This window comes from Megascapheus bottae, chromosome X (assembly GCF_031878675.1).
Source record: "Megascapheus bottae isolate mThoBot1 chromosome X, mThoBot2.hap1, whole genome shotgun sequence".
Lineage (NCBI taxonomy): Eukaryota > Metazoa > Chordata > Mammalia > Rodentia > Geomyidae > Megascapheus > Megascapheus bottae.
The window spans coordinates 44,303,356-44,324,840 of record NC_143547.1 but is presented as its reverse complement, the minus strand read 5'-3'; the positions used below and the strand labels follow the sequence as shown (position 1 = coordinate 44,324,840).

The 21,485-nt window shown below is 39.9% G+C and overlaps 1 pseudogene; it reads right to left on the bottom strand.

Annotated features, from left to right (window-relative positions):
- Positions 1-10,318: 10,318 nt before the first annotated feature.
- On the bottom strand, positions 10,319-17,522 carry LOC150040967 (putative ribosome biogenesis protein RLP24 pseudogene; annotated as a pseudogene).
- Between the last annotated feature and the right edge of the window lie 3,963 nt (positions 17,523-21,485).

Sequence of the window (21,485 nt, the reverse complement as noted above, 5' to 3'; positions counted from 1 at the left end):
AAGAAGTAATATACCCACTACCTGTTACCCCTCTATATACCACCTCAACAATACATAAATAAATAGGAAAAAGGGCTTAGGTTAAATTCTTAAAAATTCCTAAATATATAAGTACAATTATTGACATGTTAAAGGATAAATGCATACATTAAAATGATTCTTTTTTGTTGGGCATGGGGCTTGAATTCAAGGCCTAACCACTGTCTTTGAGCTTTTCTGTACAAGCCTACCATTCTATCACTTGAGCCACAATATCACTTCCAGTTTTTGAGTGGTTAATTGGGTATAAGAGTTTCATCGGGGCATTTATGCTCAGACTGGCTTTGAACATCCTGAGTAGCTAAGATTACACGTGTGAGCCACTGGTACCCAGTTTAAAATGACAATTTTTTAAAAAAATCTTCTACTTGACAAAATAAACCACACTATAAAACAAAATTTTTAAATGCAAATGGTGAAGTAGGCTTTGTTGTTCATGCCTGTAATCCCAACTACATGAGAGGTGTAGGCAGCCAGATTGTGAGTTCAAATTTAGCCTGGGGAAAATTAATGAAATTCTATCTCAAAAATAAAATACTGAGACAGAAGATGGCGCCGAGACAATAGGGACGCTGCCTAGCTCTCTTTGACAAAAAGAGAGAACCAGGGAGTCCCACAAGCTAATTATCTTAAGAAATCCACAACAACAAACTCAAGAAACAACGGAGAAGGACTCTAACCGGAAAAGAAATCCAGATAAAGCTCACATCCAACTTTCTCAAAGAATTCGGAACGCGAGGACCCCTCCCCCACCTTTCTCCGCCAGCTCCAAGCCACAAAAGCCGCAGAAAGCCCCGAAAAGTGGCGGCGGGCAGAGGGCGCCCGGCCAGGCAGCCTGGCTGCTGCAGAAACCAGCGCCAGCGAGCAGAGGAAGCAGCGGAACCCAGACACGGAACCACAACAGCAAGCAGCAGAACCCAGATGCGGAACACAGGCGGCCACGGAGACCCGAGGGGAGTGAAAGACTCTCCACCACCGTGGATCACCCGCAGAAGGACGCAGAGGCGTGAGTAATACAGCGTGTCCCCAAACACATCGGGAAAGCGGAGCGGGTGCCAAGCAATAGAACTTAACTCAGACCCCTCCACCCCGCCCGAGAAAGACTGGCGGGAGCAGGGGGGCAAGGAATTTAGAATCCTGTCCCTTCCCTCAACAGCCCCCCCCCTCAGGCCATTGACTGGAGATTGACAGGCGGGCTACCCATAAGACCCAGCACCCCACCAAGGGAGGCGGAGCTGTCCCAACTCCCACCCACCCAATGGGCTCAACTCCCAGCCCTCTGACTGGAGACTGACAGGTGGGCAGACACTAGGACCCAGCACCCCACCAGGGGAGGCGGAGCTGTCCCAACTCCCACCCGCCCAATGGGCTCAACCCCCAGCCCTCTGACTGGAGACTGACAAGCGGGTGGACCCTAAGATTTGGCAGGGCACCAGGGAGGCGGAGCTGTCCCAGCTCCCACCCGCCCACCAGGTTCCTCTCCCAGGCCACTGGATCTGGAGACTGGAGGACGCTGGGACCCTGCCTTACAACAGCGGGTAGGGTGTGCGGGAAAATAGGAGCCAGCATCTGCCCCCCCTCAATTATTGAGCTGGGCATCCTCCATCTGGGAATCCTGAGCAAGACAGCACCGAGGGGCCCCCCACAGTCACAGACTCTCTGACAAAGCAGTGGAAACACAGTAGGGTTCTGAAGGGCCGACTGGCAGCCAAGATCCCCTTCTGAGAATCAAAAAGGCGAGGCTCCGCCCTTGGAGCCCACATCCTCAGCTGGGCCCGCCCCTGGGAACAGAGCGGTCTCCTTCTGGTCCTGCTGAGAGCCCCTGGAAACTCTCAATCCCCAGACCCTTGGCTGGGGGCCGCCCCTGGAGGCAGCACAGGAAAACTTCTGCCCAGCGCGCTCAGACTGCAGCTCGCAGACCCATCATATGGTCCACTGTGAGGCCACTGGCTGGGCTAAGAGCGAGTCGTGCAGCAACACATAAGTTTTTTTTCTAATACTTTCCAAACTTTGTACTCAAATACGCTACCTACTTACCAACTTAGGTCAGTTATCCTTACGCTATACATTTTCTTCATTACTACAATATTCTGACACTCCTATGTTAATCCTCTTATACCTCCCCTGACCTCTCTCATTCTATTTTTCTATCTCTGGACTTCTGTTCGTCTTTCAACCCTTATACTGCACGAATCTACACTTGATGGCTGTTGAGCAATACTGTACATTTAGGTGTTTAATTATTCTCTAAGCTCAGAGGAACTTAAAGACAATAGAGATTGGATTAAGAGGCTTATTGTTTAGGGTATAAATCGCTTATCAGTGGATGTATTAGACTGGTCTGTAAGTGCACAAAAAGAAACAGTGATAACACCAATCAAAACTTGTGAACATCTAGTGTCTGCCAGCTGCAGAGGTCTAGGTTGGTTATATCTGAAAAACTATAATCGTGTTTAGTATTAATCTTGCTCCCATTTTCAAATGGGCAGAACAAGAAACTCAAGAAAAATGTCAAATCAAGAAACAACATCCCCCACCCAATGTAAACAGACAATGGACCAGTCACTGGCAAAACTAGAGGAGAGTCTTCCAAGTGCTATACAAATGAAAATTGATAAACATCATTAATGAAAAATGTGAAAATATAAAGAAAGAGATAAGGGAGGAAGCCATAGCTGAACAAGAGGAAACCATAAACAAGGTGATAAGTGAAAAAGAAGAAGCCATAAAGAAGGCCATAATAAAGGTCTTTCAAAGAAAGATGGATGAATTCATAGAATCCACAAATAAAAAGGTTACCGAACTCCAGCAAATGTTCAAAGAAAATAAAGCTACTGAGCTAACCACTCAAATGGACATCAAGGAGCTAAAGAAATCCTTACATGATCTAAAAGAAGAGATGCAAGGCATCAAAAATGAGCAATTAGAAACAAGGGAGATGAAAAATAAAGTAGATAGCTTTGATAGCAGGCTAGACAATGGAGAGGAGAGAATGTCCGGGGCTGAAGATAATTTAGTTATTATAGAGAAAGAACAGAAAATGAGTCAATCCAAATCTAGGAAATATGAGAGAGCGCTTCAGGAGGTCCAAGATACAATTAGGAAGCCTAATTTAAGGCTAATTGGTATTGAGGAGGGCCTGGAGAAAGAGGTCAATGGTATTGGAAATATACTTCAGGGAATCATCTCAGAGAATTTCCCAAATATCCAGAAGGGCAGGCCTATCCAGATACAAGAAGCTTTTAGAACCCCAAACAGACCTGACCAGAAAAGAACATCCCATCGCCACATTGTAATCCCAACTGGATCAATAGAAACCAAAGAAAGGATCCTAAAGGCAGCCAGGGGGAAGGGATCAGTAACCTATAAAGGAAAACCAATCAGAATAACCCCAGATTTCTCAGCAGAGACCATGCAAGCAAGAAGTGACTGGAAGCATATATGTCATGCCCTTAAGTCAAATAACTACCAACCAAGAATATTGTAGCCTGCTAAGCTCTCATTCATAACTGAGGGAACAATAAAAACATTCCATTCCAAGGAAAAGCTGCAACAATATATAGCAACAAAACCAACATTACAGAGAATTCTCAAAGATCTTCTATACATAGAAAACCAAAATAAATGAAATATAGGGAAAGAAATGGCACCTAAACAGCATACCATCTAAGGACCATAAGAACTGTCAAGACACAGGCCCTAATAAAAGCTTTTAAAAATGGTAGGAACTAATAAATATCTCTCAATCCTAACTCTCAATATCAATGGACTTAACTCTCCAATTAAACGGCATAGTCTGTCTAGTTGGATCAAAAAGCAAGAGCCATCGTTCTGCTGTCTTCAAGAGACACATCTTACCCAAAAAAACAAGCATCTTTTGAAAGTGAGAGGTTGGAATAAACTCTATCAAGCTAATGGCCCCCATAAACAGGCTGGAGTTGCCATCCTCATATCAGATAAAACAGACTTCAAACTAAAATTAGTAAGAAAAGACAAAGAAGGTTACTACATACTACTAAAGGGATCTTTCCTCCAGGAAGACATAATGATCCTAAATATGTACACCCCCAATCCCGGAGCTCCGAACTTCATCAAGCAAACTTTACTTTCACTGAAACCATACATAGTTCGAAATACAGTGATTGTCGGTGACTTTAACACACCACTCTCACCTATGGACAGATCAACAAGGCAAAAACTCAACAGAGAAACCTTAGAACTGAACAACTATATAGACCAACTAGATCTAACAGACATCTGCAGAATATTCCACCCAGCAACAACACAATATACATTTTTTTCAGCAGCACATGGAACATTTTCCAAAATAGATCACATCTTAGGCCATAAAACAAACCTGGACAGATTCAGAAACACTGAAATTATTCCATGCACACTCTCAGACCACAAAGGCATCAAATTGGAACTGAACACACATCTCCACCAACGAAAACCCTGTAACTCATGGAGACTGAACAACACATTGTTGAATAACCAATGGGTCATCAAAGAGATCAGAACAGAAATCCAACAGTTTATGAAATTTAACAATAAGGAGCACACAAAATACCAACTCCTTTGGGACACAGCAAAGGCAGTACTCAGAGGAAAATTTATAGCGCTGAGTGCCTACAACAACAAGTTGGAAAAATTGCAAACCAACAAGTTAATGTGTCATCTTAAGCTCCTGGAAAAAGAGCAACAAACAAACCCTAATCCCAGTAGAAGAAAGTAGATTATTAAAATCAAAGCAGAATTAAATGATTTGTAATCGAAAAAAACTATAGAAAGAATCAACAAAACAAGGAGCTGGTTCTTTGAAAGAATTAACAAAATTGACAAACCCTTAGCAAATGTTACCCAAAAAAGCAGAGAGCATATCGAAATAAACAAAATTGCAGATGAAAATGGTAATATCACGACAGAAATTACCAAGATCCAGAATATCATGAGGGAATACTTCTCAAACCTTTACGCCAACAAATATGAGAGTCTAGAAGAAATGGATGAATTCCTAGCCAATATTAACATACCCACACTGTACCAAGAAGAACTATCCCAACTAAACAGGCATATTTCAAGCTCTGAAATAGAAATGGCAATTAGAGAACTTCCACTAAGAAAATCCCACGGCCACATGGATTCCCAGCTGAATTCTATAAGGTCTTCAAAGCAGAGCTCACACCAATACTCCTCAAGCTCTTCAACGAAATTGAAAATGAAGGTTCTTTACCAAACTCATTCTATAAAGCCAGTATAACCCTCATCCCCAAACCAGACAGAGATTCATCAAAAAGGAGAATTATAGACCTATTTCTTTGATGAACATCGATGCAAAACTTCTCAACAAAATACTGGCCAACCGTCTACAACAACTCATCAAAAAAATTATACACTATGATCAAATTGGATTCATCACAGGGAGGCAAAGCTGGTTCAACATACGCAAATCAATTAATATAATTCAACACATCAACAGGAGCAAGGACAAAAATCACATGATTGTCTCAATAGACGCGGAAAAGGCATTTGACAAGATCCAACACTCCTTTATGTTAAAAGCTCTGGAGATACTAGGAATCCATGGAACATTCCTCAATGTAATAAAGGCTGTGTATGAGAAACCCACGGCTAGTATTACACTTAATGGTGAAAATCTAAAGCCATTCCCTCTAAAATCAGGAACGAGACAAAGATGACCACTCTCTCCATTACTCTTTAACATAGTGTTATAATTCCTAGCCAGTGCAATAAGGCAAGAAGCAAGTATAAAGGGGGTCCAAGTAGGGAAAGAGGAAATAAAACTATCCCTCTGCAGATGACATGATTCTGTATTTAAAGAATCCTATAGACTCTACTCCCAAGCTCCTTGAGCTGATTCAAAACTTTGGAAGAGTAGCAGGCTATACAATTAACCCTCAAAAATCAACTGCCTTCCTTTATGCCAACAGTGAGAGGAGCAAGGCAATAATCAGGAAAGAAACTCCTTTCACAATAGCCTCAAAGAAAATAAAGTACCTAGGAATTAGCTTAACTAAGAATGGAAAGGACCTTTTTAATGAAAACTTTAAAACCCTGAAAAAGGAAATTAAAGCAGAACTAAGGAAATGGAAAAACCTGCCATGCTCCTGGATTGGAAGAATCAACATTGTGAAAATGACAATCTTGCCAAGAGCTATCTACAAATTCAACACAATACCCATCAATATCCCAATGGCATTTTTAAAGAAATAGAAGAGGCAATTCAAAATTTCATATGGAATAATAAAAGACCCCGTATAGCAAAAACACTTCTTAGCAGAAAGAACAGCGCTGGAGGAATTTCAATTCCAAACTTTAGACTCTATTACAGAGCTATAATTCTCAAAACAGCTTGGTACTGGCACAGGAACAGGCCTGAAGACTAGAACTGAGGACCCAGATATTAAACCACAGACCTATGGCCACCTAATCTTTGACAAGGGATCCTAAAAAATGGAATGGAAGAAAGACAGCCTCTTCAACAAGTTGTGCTGGCAGAACTGGTTAAGCACCTGCAGAAAACTAAAGTTGGATCCTTCTTTGTCACCCTGCAATAGGATTAACTCCAAATGGATCAAAGACCTGGAGGTAAAAGCTGACACACTGAAAACTTTACAAGAAGGAATAGGAGATACACTAGGCCTCCTTGGCACAGGTCGAAACTTTCTTAGTAATGACCAAGAATCACAACAAATCAGAGAAAGGCTGGATAAGTGCGACTGCATTAAACTGCAGAGCTTTTGCATGGCAAAGGACATAGCTAGTAAATTAAATAGGAAGCCTACAGAGGGGGGGAAGTTCTCCACTAAGCAAACAACGGACAAAGGCCTCATATCTAAAATATATCAACAACTCAAAAAATTGAATCACTCCAAAACTAAAAGTAAGAACCATCCCATTAAAAAATGGGCCAAAGACTTAGAGTCTTCTCTGAAGAAGAAACAAAAATGGCCTATAGACACATGAAGAAATGCTCAACATCTCTGGTCATAAAAGTAATGCAAATCAAAAGAACGCTAAGATTCCACCTTAAATCAGTTAGAATGGCCAGGATCAGGAAAACTAATAACAAGAGATGCTGGAGGGGATGTGGCCAGGAGGGATCACTACTACGCTGTTGGTGGGAGTGCAAACTCGTTCAACCACTATGGAAAGCAGTGTGGCAGTGCCTCAAAAGGCTAAACATAGAACTCCCCTATGACCCAGCAATTCCACTACTTGGCATTTACCCAACCACCCAGAAATGAGGGCATACTAAATCCACTAGCACAACAATGTTCATTGCAGCACTATTCACCATAGCAAAGATATGGAACCAACCTAGATGTCCCTCAGTTGATGAGTGGATCAACAAGTTGTGGTATTTGTACACAATGGAATTCTATGCTGCTGTCAGAAAGAATGACATCGCCCCATTTGTTAGGAAATGGAAAGACTTAGAAAAAATCATATTAAGTGAAGTAAGCCAGACTCAAAGGAACTTAGGCTCAATGGTTTCCCTCATTTAAAATAACCAGTAGAAACCTTGGGCTCTACTAGCAGAGATCTGCAATAGAGCAAAACCTTGATATATAAGGCCATACAGTATGAAGCTAATTGAAAGGACCTCCAGGATACTGAAACAAAAGCCATATAATGAATGATTGTTGTCCTTAATGCACTATGTTATCTTTCATCTCCTTTGCTGTCTCTTGTTACAGCAGCTCACTTTGTTATCTGATATATTGAATTTATTGGTATTTGGTATTTGAAATTTGATAGGGAAGGGGGGAACACCAAGATGGAAGGGGGGGTGGGGGAGAGGGTAATGGGTACCAAGACATGTGAAAGGGTATCAATGTATGTGAAATAATGCACGTTCTATCTGGCAAATATGATGTAATCCTTTTATTAATTACAATAAAAAATTAAAAAAAAACAAAGCAACAACAAAAAAAAACCCCAAAATACTGCCACTGGGTGTTGGTGGCTTGTTCCTCTAATCCTAGCTGCTCAGGGTGCTTAGACCTGGAAGACTGAGGTTCAAAGGGAGTCCAGGCTGAAAAATTCATGAAACTCCATTTAAAATTGAGGAACAGGAAAGAAAAAAGCAAGGCTGGAGCTGTGGTCTAGTGGTACAGGACCAGCTGTAAGCGAGTAATCTGAATAGGCACAAGGTCTTGAGTGGTAGAATGCACGCTTTAGGCATTGGAATCAATCCCAAGTACCACAAAAGAGGAAATAACAAAGAAAAGAAATACAAATAATGAAATAGAGACTGTGTTGACTAATACACATACCAAATGAAGGTTTAATGTCCATACTTTGCAAGCAGCTCCTGCATCAATAGAAAATGGCAATCAATTTAGCAAGAAACTAGAGAGAAGTTATGTTGGGCCAGGAGTTTGGCCTAGTGGTAGAGTGCTTGCCTAGCATGCACAAAGACCCGGGTTCAATTCTTCGGTACCACATACATAGAAAAAATGCCAGAAGTAGTGCTATGGCTCAAGTGGTAGAGCTCTAGCCTTTGAAAACTCAAGGATAGTGCTCCGGCTCTGAGCCCAAGTCCAGGACTGGGAAACAAAAACAAAAAACAGAGAAAAGGTAAGTAAGAATGGAGGGGAAAGTAAATGATCTACAAATGTTGGAAAAGTTGTTTTAATATTTCTTCGTGTAAAATGCACAAATTGATACAAGGTACAATTTATACCTCTCATAATGTCCAAAAGTAAAAAAAGTAGTGTTCAGTACTGGCAATGGTATATTCCAGCCCCTAAAATTGTTTAGACTTATGTCATCATCTTTTTCAAGGAGAGTTAGATGAATTTTATGTAGCATTGTAATCCAAGATTTATCTAGAACTTTATTTCTTACAAGAATGTTAACAATTGTCCCAGCAGGGTGTCTCATGCCTGTAATCCTAGCTACTCAGGAGGCTGAGATTAGAGGATCTATGTTCAAAGCCAACCTGGGAACTAAAGACTGAGAGACTCTTATCTCCAATTTATCACTACAAAAGGGGAAGTGGGCCTCAAGGGGTAGGGTGGTAGCCTTGAGCTGAAGAGCCCAGGGACAGCACCCAGGTCTAGAGTTCAGGCCCCATGATGCACAAAAAAAAGAATGTTAACATTAGACCATTATAATAACCAGAAGAAAGCAAAGATTCTTAAAACTTGTGACTATTGTTGTGAAAGAGAAATCACAACTTAAAATTAACTTTTAACTCACAGTTCAAGCCTCTTTTTACTAATTCAGTCTGGAGGTTACATTGAATATCAGAGAGTATATCAGAGATCTAAATCCTATCCATTATGTGAGATTTTATATAAAATGAATTTTTTGTTATTCTAGATATTAAACCTAGAGCCATGTACATGCTAGGAAGCACTCTGTCACTTAACTATGCTGTTATATCCTCAGTCCTATCCATTTATCTATGTATTATGCAATGTTCTAATTCCTACATACAGATAAATGGCTGAAAAAAATTATCTCCCATCATGGTAGTCTATAGTCTAGCAGAAGGAAAGTAACAATCAACAAATAAATAGAAAGTGCTGGGACACCAATTACTCACAAATGTAATCATAGTTACTCAAGAGGCTGAGATCTGAGAATGTGGTTAAAAGCCACCAGAGGTAGGAAAGTGGTAAGACCCTTATCTCCAATTAGTCACAGAAAAAGTCAGAAGTGGTATTATTGCTTAAATGGTAGAGCACTAGCTTTCAGCAAAAAGACCTTAGGGATCTCAGGGACTGTGCCCAGGCCTAGTGTTCAAGCCCCAGGACCAACTAATCCTAATCATAATCATAATCATGTCAGTTCGTGACAAATGGAATAAAGCGGGAAAGGGTAAAATGTTCCAGTGAGGTGGAGAATTTTCAGTTTCAAGTATAGTATAGAAACTTAGAAAGTACCATTTAGGTAAAAAGCTGAGGAAATTGAAGTAATGAACCATATGAATATATGAAAGAAAATCTTGATCCTGCCTCACAAGGGAGCATCAATGAATGATGTTTTAGAAACAGCAAGAACACCAATGAATTGAGAAGATTAAGCAAGCATAGGAGGGTGCCAGGGTTCAGATCAAAGAGGTATGTTGGTAAGCAAGATCGTTCAAGATCTTTGGCTATTGCTCTGATTAAAAAAACCACTCATTGCTAGCTGTGTTCTCCTAAAACAACATGTGAACAAGAAGGGTCACCAAGTGACCCTTGCATGGTCTTCTAAGTTATAAGACCCAACCAAAACATACAATTCTACTTTCCTGCATGCCTCCTTACTTTTGTGATTCTAGATGAGGTCCCTCTTCCCAAGAGCAGCCATTCTGGTGGTTTTGCATCCATGAAACAGAGCTCTCCACTGAGAGCTGAGACTGAAACTCATCTGCTTGGCAGGCAGAATGGTTGAAGCAGATGGTAGCAATCTGATAGGAGGCAGAAGATCCCAGAGAAACAAGCTGGTGAAAGGAAAGGATGGCTGTAATGCTCATAAAGTCAGAAAGTTTATGAGGGACAAAGGTGCTAATCTCCAACCCAGCTGGTGCATAGTGTCTGCAAAGGAAGATACTGCTCTTGCTGGAGGGCTACTAGTGTGGATGAAAGAGAAAAACAAAGGCATCCATTATAGAGGTTGGGGTCTATTTGTAAGCAACCTACTTTAGGATGAGACAGGAAGAATCAGAACGAAAGAAAATATCCCCTTTGGACCTGTAGGAACAAATATCATTTTGGAACTCTGGTTATATGATTTATAATACATTTGTACCTATCCTTTTTGGTAAATCCTAGGATTATTAATCTGAGAGAAGAAACGGTTTGAACACACTGTCTGGCATAGTGAAAGTTAAATTATCTAAGTGCTTTTTCTCATTGCAATTAAAACTAATCAGTGAGAAATAGTCTAGTTTAAACACATTGCTTTTGTGATTGTGGTGTGTTTTTTATGGTAAAAACTTTTTTGAATAAATATTACTATGGACCAGAAATTGCACCTACGCCTGTAATCCTAGATCTATGGGAAGTAGAGGTCAGAAAGATTGAAGTTTGAGGCCAGAGAAGTCAAAAATTTACAAGACCCAGTCTCAAGCAATACCTGGGTGTGGTGGCATGCACATGTCATGCCAGCTAGGTGGAAAGCATAAACAGAACGATCATTGTCCAGGTTAACCCAAGTATTAGTATAAGACCTTATCTAAAAATTAACTAAAGAAAACAGGCCTGGAGAAATGAATCAAGTGGTAAAACACCTGCCTAGCACATGTAAAGCTCTGAGATCAAATCACTTAGCCACCAAAAATGTTATTTAAAAAATCCCCCATTTAGCAAGACATGAACGGCTCATGCCTGTAATCCTAGCTACTCAGGAGGCTGAGATCTCAGGATTGAGCAGGTAAGTCCATGAGACTCTTGTCTCAAATTATCCACCAGGAAACTGGAATTGATACACTTGAGCAAAAAAGCTCAGAAACAATACACAGGCCTTTACTAAAAAATAAAAACAAGCATAATCCCAAACAACAGCAATAATAACAGCAAAACAAGTGGAAAAAAAAGAGAAAAACTTTGATGGGTGTCTGTGGCTCATGCCTGCAATCCTAGATACTCAGGCAGCTGAGATCTGAAGATCATGGTTTGAATCAAGCTAGTGCAGGAAAGTGTGAAATTCTTATCGCCAATAAACTACTCAGCAAAGGCAGGACATGGTTCTGTGGCTCAAGTGGTAGAGCTCTAGTCTTGAGCAAAGGAAGCTCAGGACAAAGCCTAGGCCATGAGTTCAAGCCCCAGGACTGACAGAAAAAAAAAACTTATACAGTAAAGTATAAATGTGGTATTTTATTATTATGGGTCTATTTTGTAAGTTCAAATGTCTACTTTTTATAAAGTCTACCAATGGGAAAAGGTTGTTCTGATGAGGATAAAAGTAAAGACACAGCGATGGGATATGTGTGTTGTCTTAGAGACTTTTTGTGTATGTATATGTGTTGTGTGGTGTGTGTGTGTGTGTGTGTGTGTGTGTGTGTGTGTGTGTGTTAGACCTGTGGGGTGTGTGTGTGTGTGTGTGTGTGTGTGTGTGTGTGTGTGTGTTAGACCTGGGGTTTGAACTCAGGATCCTGGCACTGTCCCTGAGCTTATTTTGCTCAAGGCTAGTGCTGTACCATTTGATGCACAGCTCCAGTTCTACCTCTGGGTTGGGGGGGTAGTAAATGGAGATGAAAGTCTCACAGACTTCCTTCCCAAGACTGGCTTTGAACCACAGGCATCAGACCTCAGCCTTCTGAGTTGCTAAGATTGCATGTGTGAGACATTAGCATCTGACTTTTATAGCTTTTCTTTAATATTTGAAAACGTATGAAAATGAATTCTAAAGAAAGTACTTGTAAAGTTCTTGAAATACCTCTCTTGAAATACAAAGCTTTCATTAACACAATTTGGAAAAAATACATGTGAGACAAGATTTAAAAGTGTGCTCCTCATATCTTAGGTTTTAGAGAAATAACCTCAGTATAACTGTGAGATGAAGGGCAAGTATAATATTCTATCTGTACTCATCCACTGGAGAGGCTCTATTTTTATTTATATTGTACAACAGGCCTCCTGTACAGGTTAATTTCATGGATAATGTCCATTACTGTTAATGGCAACATAGTTTTACATTGTATAAGGGTTGGAAAAAGAGAAAAGGAGAGGTATAAAGAAAGAGAGATAGGGGATGAAGAAATAGAAAATGGGGGGTGGATGGAGAGAGAGGAGGAAGAGGGAAAGGAAAAGGAGGGGGAGAAAGTGATTATTATTAAACAAGTTTCGTAGGCTTGAAAAGCTTAAAAATCACTACACTTCTACAATCCACTCATTTCCAAATTTAAAAAAGTTAGTCTCATTTATGGAACTGACAGGGCCCAAAGCTGATGGGCTTCAAGAATAAAATCAGATTATAGAAGTCCTCTGTCCACAATTCCACAAGAGCTGAGCAGTGGTGGCTCACACATGCATTCCTAGCTACTCATCAGGCTGAGATCTGAGGATATTAGATAAGGACCACTTCCTAGGCCTTGAATTCATGCCTTAGTACTGGTCTATATACACATGTGAGTGTGCCCTCCCATACAAAACTTCCACAAGGTCTCTCACCATCAAATAAGTAAAAATCTTTTCCCTTCCTCCCACTATTACTTCTCTAACTTTCTTATTCTTAACACATCAGGAATACTGACTTGATAGCTGGTTCTTAAATATAGGAAAGTTCTGTTTATCTGAAATGGTCTTCCCATTCGTTTTATAGCTCACTTTTCCCATTTTTGAAATATTTTCTCTAATAAAATCACCCTACTTGGTACTAGAAATGGACACAAAATCCAGATCTCCTGTTACCCATTTGTACCATCTACATGATCCCTCTACCATATCATTTGTCATCTTCACCTATAGGATATACTTATTATTTGGCTTCACTGCATATTATCTTTCCTCAACACTGGGATATGAACTTTGGAAAGGCAAGTAATTTGTTCTGTTCACATGGGATTGTTTTGCCAACATAAATGTATTTGTAAATTAATCTCTCGGTTTTAGTGTATCTTCTCTTGGCTTACCTTTTTCAGTCCCTTGCTCAATATTCCATATTTCCTGGCAATTACATAGTTTTGAACCTTGCAGACCATATGGCATTGGTGTATACTGTAGCCCCATGAAGCCTCCATGTCACTTTTGAATTTAATCACTGTGACTTTTCCATGTGACTTGGATACAGAATTGTTAGTTCAAACAGAGTAGAAATCAGTTCTACCATGGTCTTCTTGTCTAAAGTCAGACAGAAAATCTCCCTTCATTTTTCTACAATGCAGAAATGTGAACTTGGTTAAGCAAATTAGTAGGAATAATTGACATTGTTCATTAAGGGGGTGGGTATTGTGACCCCCAAATAGAGTTATTAAATGCTCAATGGAACTCTTTCACTAATATTATGAACTTCAAAATGAGTCAAAGAAAAATAAAACAGAACCTAAAATAAAGTTTATGATAATGGAGAACCACTAACATCAAAGTCTGCCCCCCAGGCTATTCATTTCTCAATATGGCCATTACATTGAAACTGAGAAAACAAAATGAGTGCTTTTTGGTGGTGTAATTACATTAAGTTAGACAAAGGTACTAGTGGATTCTCAGCTGCCACTGCTAGGAAAGAAAAGAGGAAAATTGATTTGGGGATTAACATCCCTCCACCTGATTTGTGTCTTTGCTGCACCAGTGTTAGTGTTGTGTATGCCCCTTTATCATTCTAATTCACTCTCATGAATTGATAACTTTTGTACGTCTTTCAAATGGATCTGTATGTCCTTTTCAAATGACATTCACCATCCTTTCCTACTCATTCCCTCTGGACTAGTTTCTCTTAAATGTGGTCCCATAAATATTTCCCTACACTATGGTATAGGAATCTGAGTTTGTTGAAAATCCATGAAAATCTGTAGAGGTAAGAAAATAACAACGCAAGGAAAGGATGACTGCCTTCAATCAGACCATCTGTAAATCCAGAAAGTCAAAAAGCAAGGAGAAAGGATCCCCCTCTAGTACTGCAGTGCTATGGTTAGTATCAGGGTAGGAAATAATGTTATTGCAGGGGAATAAGTATTTTGTTTTTGCCTTTGATAGGAGAAATTCTATCAGATTGGAAAGAAAATGATTCAGCACAATTCAAAAGCCCTTAACCTTTCCAAAAAGAATGATCACAGGGTTACCATTCCAATGCATAAAATAGATGAAATAAAGCCTGTGACCCCCTTAGGATTCCATTCTTTGGTCTGCGGCTTCTTATTTCCATCAAACATATTGTTGAACTTCATATCCTTTGTGGCTTGTGCAACACATCAGTTATACTAACTCAATCTGCTGCAAGAGTAACCAGACAAGAACAAGAGACCGACATCCACTCCTCCCCCTACCAGAAAGAGGTTGACTATAGCCTCCTTTTATGATTGCTGTGGGTCTATTTGAATTGAGATTGTCACTGTTCATCCACAGCAGTTACAAGGTAATGCTTATTATTTATTTTATTTTTTAATTTTTTTCCCAGTCCTGTGGCTTGAACTCTGGGCCTAAGCACTCTGTATGGGCGTTGTCAAGGTTAGCACTCTACCACTTGAGCTACAGCACCACTTCTGGGTTTTTCTATGTATGCGGTACTGAGGAATTTGAACCCTGGGCTTTCTGCATGCTAGGCAAGCATTCTACCACTAGGCCACACTTTGGGCACTGGTTATTCTTTTTAACTCCATAAACAACGATAGAGAGACTCTCCACTCCCTGTTGAATTCCAAAGAATTCCCCTAGTAGCTGCACTCCTTTGTCCTCTTCCCAGCATCTCCTGCTCCACAAATATTACCAGTGCAATCACTAAATGGGAGGAAAAACATGAGGAGTATCAATGTGTGAGAAGTAATGCACCTGGTGAATACAACTGCAACCCCTCTATACATTACCCCAACAATAAAAAGAAAAAACAACCCTTAAGGGGCCAGGAGTTTAGCCTAGTGGTAGAGTGCTTGCCTAGCATGTACAAAGATCCTGGTTCGATTCCTTGGTACCACATACATAGAAAAAGCTGGAAGTGGTGCTGTGGGTCAAGTGGTAGAGCTCTAGCCTTGAGAAAGTCCAAGGACAGTGCTCAGGCCCTGAGTTCAAGCCCTAGGATTGGCAAATAAATAAACCCTTGTGATGCATGGGTGGGTGAAAGGATATTTATAGGAAACTGGCATTTGGAAACCTAGATAAAGTTGCATAAGTTTGCCAACCTAGACTACTTAACGTTTTCATACCCAAGGAGGTCTAAATCTAGTTTTGAGATTGTAAATCAATTATTAGTTAAAATATAACACCAGTCCCCAACTATGGCTGCCTTTCAATGATGTCAGGGAAAAAAATCAAATCTGAACTGATGAGTGATTAATACAGGAATAGTTATTTAAATGAAAAATGAGAATGTACTAGAGGTAAATGAGCATGAAATTAATTCTGGTTAATCAAATATTATGGGTCACAGGAAGGCTTCTAATCACATTTTCTCACCATTCCTATTCTAGAGTCACTGGCATTTAGGGTCTTATTTACTCTTCCTGGAACTCTACAAGGGAATATTACTATTTCAGTCACTTATTGAAGGTAACATGGCAAGTAATTGACTGAACTGAGACTTGGAATCACCCTTGTGACTCCAAATCCAATTGTTATTGCTGTTTGTAAATCAATAATAACTGCTCCTCTACTACATGTTTGCTATGGAAGAAATTGGGAAATCAGAATGCAAAGAAAAAAAAACTTCGTTTTTCCTCAGTTCAAAATGGTTTTATCCATAGAAATCAACCAGAATTTCCTTTTTTGTTGTTGTTGAGAGTGAGGAGGGGAGAAACTAGACAGTAAATTTTAAAAGGCACTGGAGTTTTCTACTCCAGCTAGAAAAGCCGGGAAGCACACATGGGAATTGAGTCCGTTCCAAGGCAGAAAACAATAAAGTGTCATTTCGCTCAACTCTCCTTCCTGAATCCACCACCATGTATCAGAACAGGCCATCAAATCAGGCCACCCCTGTCCAGTCTAGGCCAGCACAATGAGGTTTCACTGACGAGGTCAAGAACTCCAAACAGAAAATGCTGAGATCAAAGTAAGATTGCCAAGGTGGTCATGCGTCTTGGTTGCACGCCTCCCACCCCTGCCTTCTTTCCCATGAATAAAGAAGAATCATTTTTATTGCAAAGAACATTTTCTTTTAGAAATTAGTAGTCCCGAATGTTTGTTATCTAGTCATCACACCAACGCTAGCCGGGGCCATTATCCAGGTGCCATGAGGGCCCTGTACCCATGACGTCCCTGTGCACATTGGACAGGATGCGTGATGAAGGCACAATGTGAGATGGGATTATCACCCCACAGCGGAGGCTGAGCATGTCCCCAGTGACATCCACGTCTCTAGTGACAAGCCCCCCCCCACCCCTTGTCCACAGGTGGTTAAACAGCGTGATGCTAAAGACGCCTCCTTCGTGTCCACGTCCTGCTGTAATTGCAGTCCCATTTTTTTTCTTCCAGCTGCTTGCCTTTGCCTGCAAGTGGGGCTTACACGAGGTGGATGTTCTACTTCACTTCTTGGATGTCCTGAACTTTCTGTTCATGATACCCTGAGCCTGGAGTTTCTGTTTGATCTATTCCATGCTCTCTATTACATCGATACTCTCATTCCACAGCTCCCAATGCTATTTCACAGAGTCATTGCTACGATTTTCAAATTCAAATCACTTGTCCACCATCAGCTCTTTGCCGGCGGCTTTCCAGAAGGCCTTCGTCCATCTGACCTTGTGAGGACTGCACTTCTTAAAGTTTTTATAACACTTGGGTTTACAGAATCTGAACTCGTTTCTAGTGGTTGAGGACGAACATTATGTCGTGGCTGGGGTAGATGGGTCCCGAACAGAAACAATAATTCTCCATCCACATGTTGAGCGTCCATGGACACACTCCCCCCCTCACAAAAAAGACTCTTAAAAATGACTGAGACAAAATTGTCATAGAATCTGGGACTTCAAAATGAGTACTGTTTTCTGACCTCCTGTGATCTATGTCTTTTACATTATTATAAACACTGCCAATTTTAAAGAGGAAGAGCTGGTGTGACTCACTGTGCCATTCGTTATGTCTATATTTTATTGTCTGTCGCCACATAGTAGGTTAGTAGATTGTAAACACCTTAAGACCTAGAATATAGGAACTACGTGTTGTATGTCCTCAGCGGATAGTGAATCCTCTTTCAAAAAGAGATATTCAGAGCTGCTGATATAGTTTGGAATTAGTGCATTTGTCTAACACTCAGGATGCCCTGAATTCTTTCCCTAGCACAGTTAAAACAGGTACTTCATATGATCCTTTTTTAAAAATCAGGTTTATCCAGAGAAATGAAATATAACTTGGTTTTAAAGGAGTTTGATTGTAAGGATTGGCAAATTTTATCTATGTAAGTAGGTGGACAGGCTGGGAAAATTAGTCAGGATTTGAAATAGTACTTCTGACTTAGAATTTCTTCTTTTCATTAAAATCCTTTTAGCTCTCAGGATCTTCAACAGATTGGATGAGACCCGTACACTTTATTGAGGGTAATCTTGCAAAGTCAACTGCTTGTAGTTATTATCTACATCTGTGAAATACCTTCATCAGCAATAACAAGATTTGATTAAATAATGAAGTACTATATCGTAGGTATGTTGACACATTAAATAAATGATCAGAGTGCTTAAATTCGTGAAGCTAAAGAGTGCTAGAAGTTGAATCCATGACATCATGATACTAGAGACTGTAATCATCCTAGTGTATACCATATATACTATGAAAATATGTAAGTTGGAAGGAATCTTAGTGATTATTGATTTTAACTCTACCAAGGTAATATTGAATAAGGGTTGGGTGAGAGGCGGTACATCATTGATGCTTGCTCCATTGTGCCTTCTGTGTTCTCTGGGATCTCTTAGGGCCTACTCTAAATCACTTTTTTAAGGATGAGACTTGACAAGACACTGCGGAATGTACCATAGGCTGGTATGAGTGTGTATAGTAACTGATTCAGGACATACATTGGAGACAGATTTTGTAAAAAGTCACTGAAGTTTTGTTGAAATTTTCTTTTAACTGCTAATCATAAATACTTCAAGCCACTGAATTTTGTATTTTAAAGCAATTTTGTATTTTATGCAAATAGTGTTTCTAAAATTTTTAAATAAAGGTGATGTACAGAGGGGTACAGCTCTCTAAGTCAGGCAATGAGTAAATTTCTTTTTGGACAATTTCACTTCTTCGCTTGCTTTCTCCAAGTTTTTCCCTCCCATCCTCCACCCACACGTACAGTTTGCCAGTACTGTTTTAAGATAAGATTTAAAATTTTGATTACAGTAGAAATACAAACTTGAAGTAATAAATGTAGTTATTATCAACAGACTGATGTATTGGGTAACTAGTAAACAGCAGAAATTAACTGGGTGCTGGTTGCTCACACCTGTAACCATAGCTGCTAAGGAGACTGAGGCCTGAGGACCATGGTTCAAAGCCAGCCAAGGCGGGAAAGTCTGTGAGACTCTCATCTTCAATGGAACATCAAAAAAATCTGTGAGTAGATCTCTGGCTTAAGGCATAGAACACAAGGTTGAGAATAATAATAATAATAATAATAATACGAAGAAGAAGAAGAAGAAGAAGAAGAAGAAGAAGAAGAAGAAGAAGAAGAGGAAGAGGAAGAAGAAGAAGAAGAAAGGATATATTGCCTTGGATTCAAGACCAGTACTAGCACACACACCAAAAAACTGAAACCAGCAAAGTTTACATACAGTGTGAGGCAAGAACTATTTTATTTTTACTGGATCATGGGGCTTGAAAGCCTGGGCGCTGTCCTGGCCTCTTCGGCTCAAGGTTACCATGCTACCCCTCAGCCTGAGTGCTGTGCCTGAGTTCTTCAGTTCAAGGTTAAAGCTCTACCATTGAGCCAAGCCCCACTTCCCATTTTCTAGAAGTTAATTGGAGATAAGAGTCTTAGATCCTTTTGTGCCTAGGCTGGCTTTGACCCTTGATTCTCAGATTGCAGCCTCCTGAGTAGCTAGGATTATAGGAGTGAGCCACCATGCCCAGCTAGGCAAGAACTATTATAAGAAAACTAAGGCCTAGGAAAATTAAATAGTTTGATCCAGATGACATTATTAGAAGAGAAGAGACCTGCCTTATACCAAATCTGCGTATTTATTTCTATTCGAGATCTAGTTATTAATGTATTTACTCTTGTGCTGGTACTAGAGTATAAACTCAGAGGCTCTGTATTGTCTTTTAACATTTTGTTCAAGGATAGCTCCCTCCTGCTTGAGTCACAGCTCTATTCCCATTTTTTTGGTGACTAACTGAACAGAAAAGTCTCACAGACTGTTCTCTTGAAATGGTTTTGAAATGCAAGCCTCAGATCTCAGTTTCCCAGTTACCTAGGATTGCAAGCATGAGTTACTAGCACTTGGCTTCTTGGTCTAATTTAGAAGTATTTCGAAGATCAATATTGTTCATAGTAATGCCATTACATATAGATAGCCATGGTTCAAACATCTGTTAAAGATAATGTTAGGACTATGTTTAATTAAATATATGCCTTTAATTATAACAATTTATTATATATGTACTTATGCTTTTAGCATAAATCTGTTTCTCAGACTTGTGAAGTCACTTGGCAAGAGCCTGAAAAGATGACATATTAGACAGGAAATTCTATGAAAAAACTCTGAATTACAGAATGATGGCAAGGAAAGGTCTGACAACACTCCCTGAGGGAGGGCTGGACAGTTAATATAGCAGCTATATACATTTTAGGATTGACAGAACTAAGCCTTTGGACTCACTCTCAGCAGAAAAGAAATAATATTGATGTGATCTTTTATTGATGTGATTTTGCTTTATTTTTAATTCTTGCTCTGAGTGCCAACCTAGTGGTCTTTGATAAAATCATTCATCTCCTAGAACTTTTGCCCTACCTTAGTAAAAAGAAGTAGAACTAGTATTTGTCTTAAACTTTTGAAATCATGACACTTATTAAAACTGGCTTAAATAGTTAAATATATAGTTGTCGGTTATGAGCTTTGAACTCAGGACCTGGTCACTGTCCCTGTACTTTTTAGCTCAAAGCTAGAATTCTGCTATTTTGAGCCACAGCACCACTCCAGTTTTCTTTCGGTTAATTGGATATAAGAATCTCCATTCCTGCCCTGGCTAGCTTCAAAATGCAGCCCTCAGATCTCAGCTTCCTGAGTAGCTAGGATTACACCTCTGTAGGCATGAGGCATCAGCATTGGCTAAATTTCTCTCTCTATCATACTTAGCCTCTGGTTCTAGAATGTCCACTAGACACTAGCATCATATCTATGGATGTACACTTCATATCCAAATAAGATACCTGAGATCAACCACCTTTCTGAGCTCCAAATTCTATGCACAGAGTTATGAGTGTGAGGCTGAATGTGCTGGCTTAAGAAATGAGATCATAGACCTCCCCTATGACCCAGCAATTCCACTCTTTGGCATTTACCCAAACTTCCAGAAACAAGGACATAGTAAAGCCACTAGGACAATGATATTCATTGCAGCACTATTTACTATAGTAAAGATATGCAACCAACCCAGATGCCCCTCAATAGATGATTGGATCAAGAAGATATGGTATTTGTACACAATAAAATTCTATGCTGCCATTGGAAAGAAGAGCATTGCTCCATTTGTAAGGAAATGGAAAGACTTGGAAAAATCATATTAAGTGAAGGAATCCAGATCCAAAGGAACATAGGCTCAAAGGTTTCCCTCATTTGTAATAATTAGTACACATCTAGGACTCTCCTAGCAGAGGATTACAATAGCTCAAAACCTACATATATAAGGTCATATAGGATG